Source organism: Diceros bicornis, chromosome 33 (assembly GCF_020826845.1).
Source record: "Diceros bicornis minor isolate mBicDic1 chromosome 33, mDicBic1.mat.cur, whole genome shotgun sequence".
Lineage (NCBI taxonomy): Eukaryota > Metazoa > Chordata > Mammalia > Perissodactyla > Rhinocerotidae > Diceros > Diceros bicornis.
Window position 1 is genome coordinate 22247615 of NC_080772.1, and position 17909 is coordinate 22265523.

The following is a 17909-nucleotide window of genomic DNA, read 5'->3' on the forward strand; positions in this document are numbered from 1 at the left end:
TTTAATTTACCTCACATATTACAGTAAGTATCTGCAGATTCAGACTTATCAAACTGTACATTAATTCCCAGTGACAGTAGTTAGGTTGCAAAGTTTTAGGAGATTCACTTCATATAAATCCAGAATAAAAGGCATCCTATTTGGAAACCAACGCTCAGCTTAACTTCACTACTTTTGAGCAACTTACTGTACACTTTACTTTTTAATTAACTGCAATAAGCCAAACACAAACTACTACTATTAGGATATGATGTTTTAATAATAAAACACTAACAGTTTACAGTTGGATACAGGATTAAAGAAAATAACATATCCTACAACTACAGCTATTCTTCTCCAAGCAAAATGGCCTCAGCCCCTACCTTCTCTTACGCTGTTTCTCACTCCACGGAACAGTCATAACAACAGTGGAGAAACAAACGTTTAAGCTAAATATTCCTTCCTTTTCAATACGCTCCGCTCTTAGGTTTACTTTTGTCTAATGGCCTTAAAGTGGGATATTAGACAGTAACTAGAAGATATATTCCATTTTCTGACTGAAAGCCAATAATCCTCATGAATTTTTTAGCTGGAAGACACTTCAAGATGCCATGGGGAGGCCTGTAATAAACACATCAGGCTGCAAAGGGGCGGCAGCTGCTCTTTCACACGTGTTGCAATCATCAAAGAAATGGCTTGATTCGTGCTCACCCGTCACACAAAGACTCGGCTGTAACATTTCCGTCATCTACATCTCTCTTAAAAAACGAAACATCCTCTCTTCAAGTCTTATCTTAGCAAAATTCAGTGCAGAATACGCAAGTAGCAGAGAGCTGTGCTAAACTATCACTACCGACGGGGGAAACTGCCTAGTCTGACATCAGAGGCATAAGAGGGCTTCTACTTTCTGAATTCTCAGAGGCTCAGTTCCATAATATAGCCAGTCACTGGGCTGCCTGCAGAGCCGAGGACGTCAGCCGGGCTAATATGGCCAGGAATAGCAGGACTAGGTTTTCATAAAACCTCAGATGAGAAAACATGGAGGGGAGAAGCTGCATTCCTCGAATAATGTAAGCATTTCCCTCCCCTTCAAGCAAGGTGTGCTTAGTCCCTATTTAATATTGGGAAAACCAGTTTTCACTAAGGCTCAGCATTCTGGAAAGAATCATCAAACTGAGAACTACAACGTAGTGCTTGTGTTTGAGTTTCATAACTTCTTCAGACTAAAATTCAATAATCTTTACTCAGAAACCCATTTTAAACTTCTTTATGAGATTTCTTAAAAACCTCCTAATTTATGAGAAAAACTTACTGAAATGGCAGGGCAAGACAGTTTGTACCTATATAAAAAGTATTTTTATTATTCCAGTTGTAAAAAAATTTTAAATAAATGAGTCCTCTCTTCCCACAGTATAACATTGTTGCCTTTTTTTTTGGCTAACACTTATTGAGTACTTATTAAGAATTAAGCACTTTGCATATACTTTCTTGCTTAAAAACCCACATTTTTATGTTTTTATATATGTGTACACACACATACACACTCACCCCTTACAGATTATCTAACTTCTCCCACCTGTTTCCATAAGTTATTTGCCCAAGTCACACAGATGATAAATAGACCAGGAGTCAAACTCAGGTGTAATTATAATAACTATCATTTATTGAGTGCTTAGTATCTTGCAAGGCATTCTCTACGCACTTTACATATCTGAACTCCTTTGGTTGCTGTAACAACCTATGATTATCACCATTTTACAGATGGGGAAACTGAGGTACTGAAGAGACAAAGTAACTTGACCAGGGCCACACAGGAATTTTCAGAGCTCATCAGTGAATCCAAACAGTTCCTCAATTCTTAACCACTGCAATGTGAGCACTGAGGTTTCTCTACTTTAATACTTTCATTGAAGAGAGAAATATATACTTATGTATATCCTAGAAAGCAGTATATTTTAATCTAGTTTGATAAACAGTGAATATGTAATTTGAAAGTACTTTTCTTTTTGCTAAAAATGTAGCACTATCATTGTAAAATGCAAAACACTTCTTTCTGCAAAACACGGACATACTTGAGACTCATTCATCTATCCATTCAATAAATCATTAATGCACCAGGCAGTGTTGCAGACACTGGACACAGAGACATGAAGAAAACAGACAAAAGTCCCTCTCCTCCTGAAGCTCACATTCCAGTGCAGAAAGGAAATCAGGCCTCAGCTCACGAGCAATTATTCCCTGGAGGGAAATGAAGTATTACTGTTATTATTGAATTTATTATGAAGTTACTGAAATAACAAAACCAGCTAGAATTTTTTCTGGCACACCAACGATGCTGAGTTTCATTCAAAACAGTAAAATTTCGTTTTTCCTACAGAATCAGAAGTAGTAATTGGCTAATTTAAAAACTCAGTTATCAAGAGCAATTATAGAAAATGACGCCTACTACTTTAATTCATTTTAACTTTAAACATAAAAATATACACTTGAGTATCAGTCTCCAGTGGAGTTTCATATTGCCTTTCTTGCATAAGGCATTGTCTACTATTTCCAATTTTTGTTTATTTAAAATAGAGCTAGAAGTTATAGACACTTAGATTTCTTATAAGTGCTTATGAGGTACAGATTTTTACTGTTTTTTCCCAGTCTTTTACAGATGTGTTGCATATACCTATTTGGCAGCAATTTTTGTCTATTTGACTGAGTTTTTCAAAGCACTCATTTTAGTTTTTATAGAAACATATATGTCTTCTCAAACTCATACTTAATCAGTTACATAATATTTAATTAAATGATGCAGTTACAATAACAAAGTACAACCTGCATAAACCAGTTGGGACACGAGGCTGGCTCTCCGTAGGCACGCGATGTCCCTGTGGGGGGCAGGAGTGTGGGGGCTGCAGCTGCCCCCCACCTGGGGCACTCGAGCACAGCAGCATCAGTCCCCTGGTTTACAGAGGGGAATGCTGATCATGTGGTTTATTCCAGCCCATCAGTCCCAATGGAGACTGACTAAGAAAATCAGAATTTACACAAAGCTAACCCGAAGGCAGAAGTCATTCAATCATTCAACAAATATTATTGAATATCTATTATGTGCCATGCATGGTTCTAGATACTGGGGAATACAGCAACGAACAAAACAAACAAGTCTTTTGTCCATGACTCTCATATTTTAGTAAGGAGGTGGGGGAGAAGAGAAATAGCAAAGCAAACAAACATTTACTATATTAGACCATGACTAGAGCTACAAAGACAAATGAGACGGTTAGGAGAGAGTACAATGCAGATGGGGGTGAGGTGGGCTATTTTAAACAGGTGGTTAGGAAAGTTCTCTCTTGATAGAGTGATATTTGAACAGAGGCCTTCCTAATAGAACTCTAAGATTCCTAACAGAAGCTTTTTATTATGCAACCATTAAAACAAAATTCATGACAAGTTGTACAACGTAGTGACTAAGAGCAGATCCTCTGGCGTCAACTCTGGTTTGGAATCCCTAGAATACTGCATATTAATTATGTTAATTAACCTCTTTGGACCTAAGTTTCTTCACTTGTAAAACTGTAGAAATATTAGTACATACCTCTGTAAGTTTGCTGAGAGCATGAAATGTAAAGGGCATAGAACAGCAACTGGCACCTAGTAAGGGCTTATTTAATAAATGTTAGACATTACTATAGGTTGAATTTAATAGCACGTAAATGTTCATGAAATAATCTAAGCTAATGGTGAACACAGCTGGAGAGGAAAATTAATTGATAGAAAAAAAATTGGAAGAAAATTCACCAAAATACAAGCAGTTAAATTGTTTCGATGGGCACTACAGGTGTAATTTAATTTTTGTATTTTCCAAATTTCCTTTCATTAATCCATCAGACTTTTATGAGTTTACACAAAGAAAGGAAGGGAAGGAAGGAACAGGGAAAGAAAAGAAGGGAGGGAGGGAGGGAGGGAGGGAGGAAAGGAAAGAAAGAAACCTGGCTGTGCTGCTGGAAAAAAACAAAAACAAGAAAACCAAATAGAGATTCTTTTAAATAACCAGGTCTCTAGAACGCAAATTATAAATGTACCAATTGCTTACATGCATATTTTCAGGAAGAATATTGCATAAAATGAGGTAAACTGTCTCTATAGTAAGTGGCACAAAGACTGCCTAAAGTGAATGAAATAAGAAATTGCACCTCATTGTACCAATAAGTATTAGCAATAAAATTTAAAGTATAAATTATATCATTTGGTAAATCAAGTGATATTCTATAACAGTTTCCAAACTGCTAAAACTATATTAACAACCAACTTATATTTCTCCAAATTTACTCTATGTTCTTCTACATAAGAAACATGGAAGCTCTTGGTCATTTTGGACTCATTCCTATATCCTCTTCTCCTTAACCTTAGGAACTTTCTTATGTTTTCTCTCCTACTGATGTGACTCTTTTAAAGCAAGAAAAATACCCAAATCACAAGAGCCTTCCAACAAAGGTTACTAAAATTGCTCTTCTTCCAATCAGGAAAATCTTATCCTTCAAGTTCAGCCTCTTATGAAGGCTCCCCAGATTCCACTAGGAAGAATTAAAGGTTCCCTGCTGCTTGTTCCCCAGCCCATGGTACATAAAATTAAAATAACACTTCTTTTTCCCGCATCATTAGTTGCCTCTTGGAACGCACCATCCTCATGAGCCAGCCCTGCGTGCGCCCCAGGCAGGCCCACACTGCTGCCTCCCACCCCAGCCTCTTGGTGCCAGAGATGAGACTTCACACTCATTCTTTCCTCCCGTCTCTCACTCACACTCAGTTAACTCCAAACTTTCTTATGAGTTCTTTATCTCCAATCAAACAGGAAAACAAAGTAAGGGCAAAACTTTTTAGCACGTCTCAGGGACAAAGTATACGACCCAGATTAAATGCCTGTGGTTAGGGAAGAAATAAGGTACACAGTAAGACGTCTTCTTCTGAAATACTCTTTTTTATGCTCTTTCTCTGTTCTTTAGCACTCTTCTACAGAAGTGGAAAATGAGCAAGGAGGAAAAACTTGTTTTGGTGGGAGGACCTCTGATTCATTTTTTCACCACACAAATTCCTACAAACTTTCTTTTGGTCAGATCGTTACAATAACTCCAACCAGTATGTGCTATGAGGCAATGGCTGCCATTACAAATAGACAGAGGCAGTTCTGGATCAACAGAGGACCCCCTCCTCCAAAAAAAATCCAATTTGGCCTTATAAACATAAGCCAAATTAAGCATTTTTATTTGCAAATAACATACCTACAGAATGGTTTACTGAGAATTACTAAAATTTAGAAAGTTATTTACAAGAATTCATTATTTAAAAAGAATTTAAAAATTACCTTTGCACCTAAAAATATGAGCCAGAATACTTGAACCATTTTTTTCTCTCTCAAATGTTGGATTTTGGTAATCACCAAAACTAACCATACTGTAGTTTATGAGAGATTTATATTTCAGCTCAAGTTTCAAACTTGGGACATGGAAACAGCTTTCAGCAGAAGTACAATCATATTGTTATTACTGTGATTGTACAATGGAGCCCAGTTCTCCGACCTCAGGATCAGAGGCCAGGGAGCCCTCTAGTTTTGACAGACTTGGTGCAGAGCATAGAGTTGTCCTGGAAAGCTGTAAATGGAGGGTTTTCTCCCTTTTATAGCTCCAGATGGAGAGCTGTTGCATTTTGTGGAACTAAAAACATATTGGACTCAAGAATGGTAGCGTCTAATTACCCCTTGGGTAGTTAATACAAATTTAAACCCAAATGAGCTTAAAGTGTGTCACAAATAATAATTTAATGGACTAAATAAGGGTGGTCTAGAATAGGCACTGAAAGGATTAAAACAAACTCCTCCTATTTGTAAGATGTGTTGTTCTCTACCTTTTTTTTTTTATGATTCCTAAAATGTGTTTGCACTGAGAGTAAAGAGTAATCATTTTGTAAAACCTACACCTGTGGATAAAGATCTGCTAGACTGCTGTGCCTTATTTAACCGTAACTGGCAAGTAATAAGCATGAATGAAACTTTAAAGAAATTAAGAAAATTGCTTGACACCTCAGAGATGGCTAGCTATATTATAATCCTTTTGTCTGATACTGAAATCAAAAGGCTAAGAATTCATTAAGCTGAAACTCACACCATGGTTCCAGTTGGGCTAGATGACGTGGAGATAACTAAGCTAGCTCTCAGAGATCTCACACACATTATATATATGTGAAAACACAGGCATATGATTTCTTTAGTTTGGTGCTTTGTTTTAAGCCAATGTTTCAAAACCTAGACCAATGACTGTTACTTAGGGTAAAAACACATTTGCACCCTGAGCAATTAAGTCTTATATAAGGTTAAGCTTCTAATTAATATAGGTCTCTTTTTGGTATTAAAAATATAACCTAAATTATAGGGTTTTAATTTAAAAATCTATTTGCATTTCTTTCCTTCTCATGTTTGACTGCACTGATCATTATTGAGCAGCTGCTAAGGGCAAACTACTGTGCACTATGGACATCGTAATACACTATGGACATCGTAATACACTATGGACATCGTAATACAATCACTGAGTAAGAAGCAGAACTTGGAACTTGATCTCAGGAAATCAAAGATTTAGGAAGAAGAAACAAGTATGGAATTAACTAACACGGAATAAAGGACATATGAAAGCTACCAAGTGCTAATGAGAGGAAAATTACCTTTGTTGCAGGGCGCCTCGGCAGAGGTTTTATGAACGCTTGAGTTGCGTTTTGAAGAACGGGTGAAATATTCCAAATTGAAGCTGGGGTGGTGGTGAAGGTATCTGAGATCCCTGCGGGGCGCCAAAGTGGTGCAGTTAATAACGAGCAAGGCTGGGCTAGACCTGCTGGGTGCAGCTGCACGGCCATGCGACTCGACATTTGGGGAGTCTGGATCTTTCCCTGCTCACTCAACCTCTTTTCCACTCCAGTGGCTGTCAGGCCCTGGTTGTGGTGCTGGCTGCACCCTCCCTAAACCAGGGCAGCCTTAGAACTGTGGTTCTCAAAGTGCCACCTAGGAACTGTCAGAACTGCACACCCTGGCTCCAGCCCAGCCGACTGAATGGAAACTCTGCAGGCAGGGCTGGCACCCCAAAAAGCCCTCCCCACAGTCTGATGATGCCCTCTGAGGTTCAGGAACCACTGCCCTAAACTTTAGAGAGAAATTTTCTTGCCCCATCAATGACCTGAAATCTGACTAACTCATAGTCATTATCTTCTTTGAGGGAGAAGGAAAGGGAGAGATAAAGCAGAGTACATTTTATTCACTGAATTCATTTATTCACCAGACATTTAAGTAAGTACCTACTTTGTAGAGTCAGAATATAGAAAACCTTAAATGCCAGAAAGAGTAGTAGTTCTGTTCATTAATAAACCATGGGCACACCAAAAAGCTTTGAGCCAGAGGTGGTAAAACCACAGTTATGCTAGAAAGATTACCATGGTACTGGTATAAATGACATTTCTGGCAGTGTAGGGAGGAGGGGCTGAAGACTAGCTAATAGGATATTGCAAAAGGCCACATACTGTATGAACGCATTTATATGAAATATCCAGAATAAGCAAATCCATAGAAACAGAAAGCAGATTAGTGGTTGCCAGGGGCTAAGAGGAAAGGGAAATGAGGAAAGACTGCTAACAAGCACAAGGTTTCTTCTCGGGTTGATGAAAATGTTCTGAAACTAGATAGTGGTGATGGCTGCACAACTTGTGAATAAACTAAAAACCACTGAATTGTACATTAAAAGGGTGAATGTTACGTTATGTGAATTATATCTCAATAAAGCGGTTTTTAAAAACAGAGAACAACAAAAGCCCCACAAGCTATTAAACCCGATGCTGATAATCCCACAAAAATGTGGAATAGATAAACAGATGGTTTGCAAGTATTCAGAAAACATACTGGTGATTACTACGAGCAAGAATGACTTCTCTAACAAGAATTCATCCCAAATGAATTTTCCTTATTCTTTTTGCTAAAGAGATTGGAGTAAGAATTTTATTTTTTAAAAGTTTTACTACTTTTGCTCAAAAAAAGTAATACATGCTCATAGCAGAAAATATAAAATGCTCAAGAATAAAACTGCATATATTCCTATCACCCAGAGAATCATCAACTTAAAAAAAATTTCTGCTCAATATTTTAAAATGTATTGTATAGGGCTGGCCCGGTGGCGCAAGTGGTTAAGTGCGCGCGCTCCGCTGTGGTGGCCCGGAGTTCACCGGTTCGGATCCCTGGTGCGCACCGACACACTGCTTGGCAAGCCATGCTGTGGCGGCATCCCATATAAAGTGGAGGAAGATGGGCACGGATGTTAGCCCAGGGCCAGTCTTCCTCAGCAAAAAAAGAGGAGGATTGGCAGATGTTAGCACAGGGCTGATCTCCTCACAAAAAATAAATAAATAAATAAAATGTATTGTGTATATATACACAATTAAGCACAAACTGTATATACAATTTTAGATGCTTTTTTTTTTAATGTTATACACTAAAATTTTTCAATGATATTAAATGTCTTTATAAACATAATTTTTAATGACTTATTGTATTCCATCATATGAAGATACTAAAATATATTCAACCATTTTCTATAGTCAATCATCTAGATTTCTTTCATTTTTTATTACTATAAATAACACTGTGATGAATATCTTTGATATAAATGCTCATCCAAATTTCTGATTATTAACAATAATCAATAGTTTCAATACAATAGAGTCTCAGAAATGTAACTGCTACATCAAAGAGTGTGACCATATTTAAGTCTATTTACGTATACTGTTACATTGTTTCCCAGAAAGGCTGTATTAATTTATAATAACTTCAGCAGAGTCTCATCTCATCAGAATTCATAATAGTAATAGGTATTACGATTTTTTAAAACACTTTGCTAACCTGAAGATTATGGCGTGACATTATTTTATAATTTAAACTGATTACTAATAATTGGGTATCTTTAAAATGTTTATAAGCACTTCACTTTTACTCTGATAAGAGAATGGTGAGTGAGGGAGAGGGCGTAGATACAGCATGCTCATGTCAGCTAGGCACCTGACATGCTGCTGTTGTGAAGACGAAAGCTAAATGTGGGTGCCACTGGTGGTTCCCAAAGTTGGCTGCTAAGGAATCATCTGAGGAGCTTTTCAAAATACAGATGTCCTGGCTCCACCCCACACTAACTAAATCAGGACCCCTTGCAGAAGGACCCTCCTGATCAGCTGAAGCCTGCCCAGCACTGACCAGAAAGGAAGGGCATTGACAATTACTGTGCTGGATGACAACGGAGAATTAGCCAAGGCATTGTTGGTGTTAATTAACTGATTATTGTAAACAAAGAGAAGTTCCCCAAGCTAGTCTAGTTTTTTTTTAATCAGTGACTTGAACAAAGCATCTGTTTATCAGATGGGCAGATGACACAAAGCATAACTATCATGTTATAACATGTGATAACAAGAGTAATTTTTTGAAAATCTTAAGATTAGCAGTCCAGAATAAAGGGTCTGAACCAGCATGATGACATTATTTATTCAATATCTTTGTATTATTAAAAATGTAAACACCTAAAAAAAAAAACACATAGTAAAGGAAAAGGAAAAGCCCTCATAATCTTTCTTTTCCAGTGTATTCAGTATTTGGATCTGGGCAAAGATGGAACTTCTCTCACATTTGGTCACCAGCCAGTATTCTTATCTTGTTGGGTGCGTCTCCCCAACACAACCTATAACAATCTGACTCCACCCTACATCTCTCCCTGTGCCTTCTGAAGTCCTTACTCTGTAGTAACAAATTCCTCACATCCTTAACCTGATAACCGAGCCTTTCTGGCTCTCCTGACTAGGCCTCCCCTATAGTCCATTCCAGGAGAAGCTGCCTGTTCTCTCAACACACACACACTAGGGACAGGAGGTGGGTCATACTCTCCACAGTCCTCAGAGCAGCTACTAGGCCATCGCTCTATTACTAGGGTGTCCTTGTATAAAAATCTCTGCTCCAGAGGCTGGCCCAGCGGCGTAGCAGTTAAGTTCACGTGCTCTGCTTCAGCGGCCCGGGGTTCGCCGGTTTGGATCCCGGGCGCAGACCTACTCACCGCTCATCAAGCCATGCTGAGGCGGCGTCCCACATAGAAGAACTAGAAGGACCTACAACTAGGATATACAACTATGCACTGGGGATTTGGGGAGAAAAAAGAAAAAGAGGAAGATGAGCAACAGATGTTAGCTCAGGGCCAATCCTCCTCAAAAAATAAATAAACAAAATTAAATTAAAAATTAAAAAAAAAAAACAAATCTCTGCTTCTTTAGAACCCATGCCATGAAACACCCTCTATCTATGCTCCAGTTTGAGATTTACCAATGTGCCACTTCATCCTCCACATTTATGGAAAATTTTGGCATTTGATTAGCTCTTCTTCTCTAGCCCAAATCTGGTCATCATCCCAAGTGATTTCAAAGTCTAGGTGGATGAGCTAATACCTGTCCTCACAGGCCCTCTGTCTCTCTCAACTTCACCAAAGGTCTCCTCCACTTCACTTCAGCCACTGGCTCCTATAATCATACCTGGAAACCTGTTACCACCCAGAATGGTTGCCACTTGAACGCCACTTTTGGCCCACAACCTCCTAGCATACTAGCTTTCTTACTGTAGTCCTCCTCAATAACTGGCCTTCAGCGCATGAAGAACTCTGGTCTCTTGCCCCTTTTGCTCATCTCATTCCCTTTCCTACCCAGCTAGATCCACCGCCAGCCCCCAGCACGCTCAGTTCCCTTTCACACATCTCCTCACACAGAATTCACTCTGCAAAACCTAATCCCAGGATCTCTCCACCCCTGTAAGTGGGAAGCCAAGCAGTGATGAAGAAAATCACACAGCTAAGGGGCAGAATGGCCCCACATACAGGTCAGGTTGCTGAACTTGCCTCAGACCCACAGTCCTGCCCGCCACTCCTTTCACTTGTTCTCAAGTCAGCTCCTTCTATTTACCCCAATGATTATTTCCAGCTTTTACCACCTCAGCAAATGGCTGTTCTGTTTGATTTTACTCAACTTCCCTTCCTCTGCTCACAAAGATATGCACTGCTATCTTCAACGTCACTCCGGTGACTCAGAGGATGTGTGATCCGTCCTCGTATCAACACTAACCATTCCAGCCCCTCTTCCTATTCCCCTCTCCACCTTCTCCAGGACGTTGCTACAAAGCTTCTCTTTACCAATTGTCAACCTCTTCCTCTCTAACCCGCACGCATACTCGGGTCATTTGCACCCTTTTAAAAAAAATGCCCTTTGAGTCTGAATCCTTCTCTAGTAACTATCCAATCTCACATCTTTCCTTCATATCCAGACCTATCCAAAGACTACAGGTCTGTGGTCCTGTACCCAAAGCACTCGGGGGCTACCAAATTTAGAATTCAGATAGATAGATATATTTTAATTTTAGAAAGAGACTATGTGGCATATACCAAATTTCATAACATCCCCAGAGGGGCTGGTGGAAGCATCCTGTAATCAAATGCAATATTATTTCTGCAGTGAAATGTATGAATATTCACACTAAGTGGGACAAATGAAGATTATAAATCATTTCACATCCATTCAGGTCAGGTTTTACTGCCAAATGAGTCATAAAAACCTTTCCATTTTCAGAGTTTGTTGAATTTTGAGATTCAAATAAAGGAATATAGGCCTGTAGTTCATTCCTATTCCCTTCCACTCATTTCATGATCCAAAACAATTACAATTCTTCCCCCATCATCCCATTGGGTTTGCCCTCCCTAGTCTTCCACGACATTCAATGCTAACCCTACAGAAATTCTGGCATACTGTATGTTATGTTACTCAGCCTTTCTGCTATGTTTGTCACTCGTGATCACATCCCCCAGTGACTCCTCCTTGAATCTCTCTGTTCGGAGGCGTCCATGACAGGGCACTCTATAGGTCCTCCTCTTAAGCTGCTTAATTTTTCTTTTTCCATCTCTTTTATGGGATCTTTTTCTTTGGAGTTATGCAGGCCTCATTTCAGCCCAATCCTCTCCTCAGTTGTCTTCTTTTTTAAAATTATTTTTAACAGCTTTATTGAGGTATAATTCATAAGCCATAAAATCTACCTTCTTAATGTATACACTTCAGTGGTTTTAGTCTAATCACAGAATTGTGCAACCATCACCACATCTAATTACACATTTCATCACCCCAAAAGGAAACTCCACACCCATATGCAATTACTGCTCATTCTCTCCTCTCCCCATGCCCTGGCAACCACTACCACTCTCTGTCTCTATGGATTTGCCTAATCTGGACATTTCATATAAATGGAATTATATAATATGTGGCCTTTTGTATCTCACCTTTTTCAATCAGCGTAATGTTTTCAAGGCTCAGCAATATTGTAGCAAATATCAGAACTTCATTCCTGTTTATGACCAAATATTCCAATGTATGGATATACCACAATTTATCTACTCATCAGTTGATGGACATTTGGTTGTTTCTACTTTTTGGCTATTAGGAACAATGCTGCTATGGACATCTGTGTACAAGCACTTGCATAGATATATGCTTTCAGTTCTCTTGGATATACACCTAGGAATGGAATTGGTGAGTCATACGGTAACTCTAGATTTAACTTTTGATGAACTGCCAAACTCCTTTCCAAAGCAGATACACCATTTTATTTTCCCACCAGCAATGTCCAAGGATGCCACTTTCTCCATATCCTCATCAACGCTTGTTATTTTTCTTAATTACAGCAATCCCACTGGATATGAAACGGTATCTCATTGTTGGTTTGATCTGCATTTCTCTAATAACTAATGATGGTGAGCATCTTTCCCTGTGCTTATTGGGCCACTGAGTACCTTCTTTGGAGAAAAGTCTATTCACATCTTCATCTATCTTAAAATTAGGTTTTGCAGTAATTCTTAGCACCACTTCAAAGTTATGAACTGCTCTCGGAATCTGATCAAAGCCAAAGAGTGAAACCACATATATACAAAATAAGGCATACAATTCTCCTAAGAAGCCACTAACCCACGAAGACCATTGAGGGACCCTCCAGATTAGGCACCCTTGTTCTACACCATAGCTTCTCAACCAGGGCTGCATAGTCAAAGGTCACCTGGAGAGCTTTTAAAAAATACAACATTACCACATGATCCAGCAATTCCACTTCTAGGTATACAATGAAAAGAAGTGAAAGCATGGACTAGATACGTGAACACTCATATTCACACAGCAGCATTCTTCACAGCCAAAAGGGGCAAACAACCCAAATGTCCATCAACAGATGAATAAACAAAATGTGCATATACATACAATGGAATATTATTCAGCCTTAACAAGGAATGAAATACTGATACATGCTACAACATGGGGAAACCTTGAAAACTTATGCGAAGTGAAGAAATCAGACACCGAAGTCCACATATTATGATTTCACTTATATGAGGTACCTAGAATAGGCAATTTGAGAAAGTAGAAGAGGTCACCAGGAGCTGGAGAGAAGGGGGAATGCGTAGTTATTGTTTAATGGGTACAGAGTTTCTGTTTGGGATGATAAAAAAGTTCTGGAAATGGACAACATTGCTATTGTGCTTAATGTTACTTAACTGTACACTTAAAAAGTTAAAATGGTAAATTTTATGTTATGTATACATATATATATATATATATATTTTTTTTTTTTTGGTGAGGAAGATTTGCTCTGAGTTAATAACTGTTGCCAAGTCTCCTCTTTTTTTGCTTGAGGAAGATTAGCCCTGAGCTAACATCTGTGCCAATCTTCCTCTCTTTTGTATGTGGGTTGCCACCACAGCATGGCTTAATGAGCAGTGTAGGTCTGTGCCCGAGATCTGAACCCCTGAACCCAGGCTGCCGAAGTGGAGCACGCTGGACTTAACCACTACGCCACGGGGCTGACCCCTGTTATGTATATTTTACCACAATTAAAAAAAACACATATCGACAAAAACGTATAACAGATGACCAGGACATCACTCCAGACCCATTAAATCAGAGATTTTAGAATGTGGTTTGACCATCAGTATTTTGCTTAAAAGCTCTCTGGGTAATTCAGATATTCAAGCAAGGGTAAGAACGGCTGCTTTATACTCTCCCTGGTGGCATCATCTATTTCCACGGTTTCCCAAATCTTTCTTTTTGGCCTTTACCTCTCAAAGCTTCCACCTCAAAAATCCAGCTAGGTGTCAACTCACAAAATTGAGCTCATCCATTCCCTCTCCTCACCCCAAAATCGCCCGACCTGAAGCAGCACCCATCCACTGAACACCATCCTTAAACTTCTATATTCTCTCCATCAAATCACCAATAACGTAACTCTGACTCTCAAATATTCTCAAGTCTCTCCTCTTGTCACTATGATAACCATTACTGCTTCTAGTTGAGGTCTTCATCATCTCTTACCTGGATTATCTCACATACGTTTCCTTACCTCCAGATAACTTCCTGGCTCAAAATCTTCAGCAGACTTCACTCCCTCCAGGAGGAGGCCTACGCTGCCACAAACGCCACGTCAGGTGCCTGATGAGCCAGCCTTGCCTACCCCTCCAGGCTCAGTTCCCACCCCTGCTGTTCGCCCTGTGGTGTGTACTGCACATGGCTCCTCACCTGTTACATACTACTTCGCACCTCTTTTCTTCTGCTTGTTATATGTGGAACAAACTATGTTATCTTCCCCTTTTCGGCTAACTCTCACTCATCTTTTAAAATCTAGCTCAGATGACTCTCTCCCCGAGATAAAATTTCCTTCCTCTATCTTTTAATAGCCTATATATAACTCTACCATTAACCATGTGTATCATTAATTATTTATGTCTTTTTTCCTACCAAATTTTAAGCTCCTTAAGAGACAGAAAGTATGTTTCATCTTTTTATCCTAGGCCCTTATCAGAATGCCTGACACACAAGCACTTAACTAATGTTCACTGAAAAAATTCCCTTACAAACTGCTATAGAGTTTGAAGCTATTTCACCACAATAGGTAAAACTATGCTATATCTGTATTATTACTTGTATTATTTTATTTGACCCTGACAAAAATCCTTTGAAGTCCTTATTATTATTATCACTCCCTGAAACACAGAAAAATCAAAAAGCATGTCCAAGGTCAAACACAGCCAACAGGTGATAGAAGTGAGACAGGAATCCAAGCACTAAACTCTAGAGCCTGCACTCTCCTCCAGCTCACTTCCTCTCTCCTGAGGAAGGTACAGGTCTTCTCATCTGTGTATGTCTCACCTCTTCAAGTAGATATTTCCTTCCAGTATTTTTCTCTATGAATTTTTTTTTTTAAAGGGAAGCACTTGTCTTGGATCTCTTTTTTTCTTTTTTTAAGGAAGACTGACCCTGTGCTAACATCTGTTGCCAATCTTCCTCTTTTTTTCTTTTTTCTCCTGTAAGCCCCAGTACATAGTTGTGTGTCATAATTGTAGAGGTATAGCTCTTCTATTTGGGACACCATCTCAGCATGGCTTGATGAGTGGTGTGAAGGTCCGTGCCTGGCAGCCGAACCGGCGAACCCCCGGCTGCTGAAGCGGAACATGCAAACTTAACCGCTACACCACCAGGCCTGCCCCTCTCTATGAATTTTTTAAATTATAATCTTAACATAGAGTTTTGTACCTTTCAAAATTAAAGAAAGCTTTAGCATGTTTCTACATAGTCTTCATAATCAGCATAACTACCCACAAAGACAAAGGTAGAATCTTGTAATGAGATTGAAAAAAAAAAAATCAGCTGTATGAAGTTCTAAGTAGGGGAAACCAAGATGATGGTCACTTGGGTGATAATAACCAGGAGATTTTAGTTGACTGCCAGCTTAATATGAATCAAACAAATGACCTGATGCTAAAAATAAAATAACAAATGTACTCTTAGATTGCAAGAACAAAAGCAAAATTATAAATCTGCAATTCATGTGGAAACATGAGATTCCATGTTGTTTCAAAAGACAGAAATAACAAGTGCATGAGAAATTTAGTCAATGAACACACACCAGTTAAGAAGTTATTGAAATAAACAAGAGTGTGTGTGTGTGTGTGTGTGTGTGTGTGTGTGTGTTTTAAACTACTTGGAGAGACGAAACATACATAGGTGAGAAAACACACAAAGTGTGTTGAAGGGATATTTCACAGAGAAGAGATATCTTAGATGTTTGATTTAAGTGTTAGACACTGTACTAGGCACTGCATTATTTTTTTTAATTCTCAGAGCCCTACAAAGCAGATATTGTCCCCCATTTTACAGAGGAAAAAAAGATTCAGAGAAGTTAATTGACTTGTCCAAAGTCTTAAAGGTTATAAGTTATGGCACTTCAAACCAAGGTCTGACTGTAAATCCCATGCTCTTTCCATAATTCTTCACACGCTCTGATAAAAGCCATTAAATAACTACCTCAAAATACTTAACAGGAGAGTTGTCGACGACAGTACAAGGAAATGGTCTAGGTAAAGCATTATTAGAAAAAATGAACATATCATCCTCAAAGTTTGTGGAAGGTTCATCCCTGGAGATCTTCAGCTGTAACATCATGAGACAGATAGATAGTGGACACCAGAATTGCCAGATATGGTCAGCATCATCGTATATAATTAATTGTTGACCTTTCCATGGGAAGTGAACATCCAATGAAGCAACCAAAAGCTGTTGACTTTACAGTGCTATGATACGAATGAATTAGATTTTTTGTTCTCTCCTCTCAGCATCATGAAGGAAGCATTAACTTTCCCTTTCCCTGAATTTCCTTTTGAGTTCTCATGTCACTGTGATATGCTTATTTGTGCTTCTGTTCATTTCCAGCCCTCATACTGGTCCCATAACCTCCAGGTACCGACTGTAACCAACAGTGAATACAGCGCATTACTTGCCTGAACCACAAAATTATACTGAACTTAGGTGGTTTAGACATTTAGGACTATACCAGGTCCCCATATCCCCCTTAATTATGCCCCAATTTATCTCCACACCTGCAGCCCAAACCCTCTATACCAGTGAAACATCTGTTTTTCATATCTGGCAATAACTTTAAGTCAGTTTCTCTCACTTTGGTTCATCCTGCTCACATAACCTGTGTACAAAAAAAAACTTCCCATTTACATCTGTTACCTTGTCTCCCCCCACCCCAATCCCAGGTACCCTGATAAAATTTCTAACCAAGTACATTAGAAAATCATGTTCCAGAATCTAATTCCAACTGTCTTGAGGTTACCTCGTGGTTGAAATAATCTGGAGGTGACAGGAGATCAAACTAAGGAGGTCAGAAGGGGCCTCTGGAATGGTTCATTATAGGAATTCTATCTCAACCCTGGCAGAGGTAGCTATTAACAATGGTTAATTCTGATAAACATATATCCCAGCTTATTATCTAAATGAAAGACTAAACTCTACAAACAACCAAGCAGAAAAGTCAAGGAATTTAAATCGGTCTTCCAATTTTAGATGCGAAGAAACACAAGATCCAGAGTCCCATAGGTCTTCTCGGTAAATGCCACATAGTACCAGACTCTACTGCACTCTATTCTGAACTGAAAAATCCATGCCCTTCTATTCGGAACTGAAAAATTCTTCCTAAGGACCCTCAACAGCCTGTCACAAGGCAGCTTTTATCCAGCTCCTCACACAGAAGACACCCTAACAATACCATGAGTCACTGTTCCCTTGCTACTTAATGGAGGTCTCCAATCTACAGGCTGTCTAGTGGTCGGTCTTCTGGAGTAGCTTGGCATAAAAGTTCTGTCCAGACAAAGATAATGGTGATTGGTTGAGTCCAACAGATTCTCAGTCTTTGGAATATATGAGAGAGAGCTGTTCTGTGGGCAGAGAGAGAAGTTGAAAAGACACATAGAAAGAAACCACAAGATAATAAAGGGATAAGGAGCAAGGAACGAGCCAACATTATG

General features: G+C 39.0%; 1 protein-coding gene across 14 annotated transcripts in view; it reads right to left on the minus strand.

Annotated features, from left to right (window-relative positions):
* NCOA2 (nuclear receptor coactivator 2) overlaps positions 1-17909 on the minus strand; it is a 282839-nt gene that overhangs the window by 112159 nt on the left and 152771 nt on the right. For 10 of the 14 annotated variants that reach the window (XM_058528854.1, XM_058528864.1, XM_058528850.1 and 7 more), the window contains one exon: positions 6682-6794. The exons of the other annotated variants lie outside the window; for them this stretch is intronic. The gene's annotated coding sequence lies outside the window, so the exon portion shown is untranslated. The remainder of the gene's footprint in view (positions 1-6681; positions 6795-17909) is intronic. 14 annotated transcript variants of the gene reach the window in all.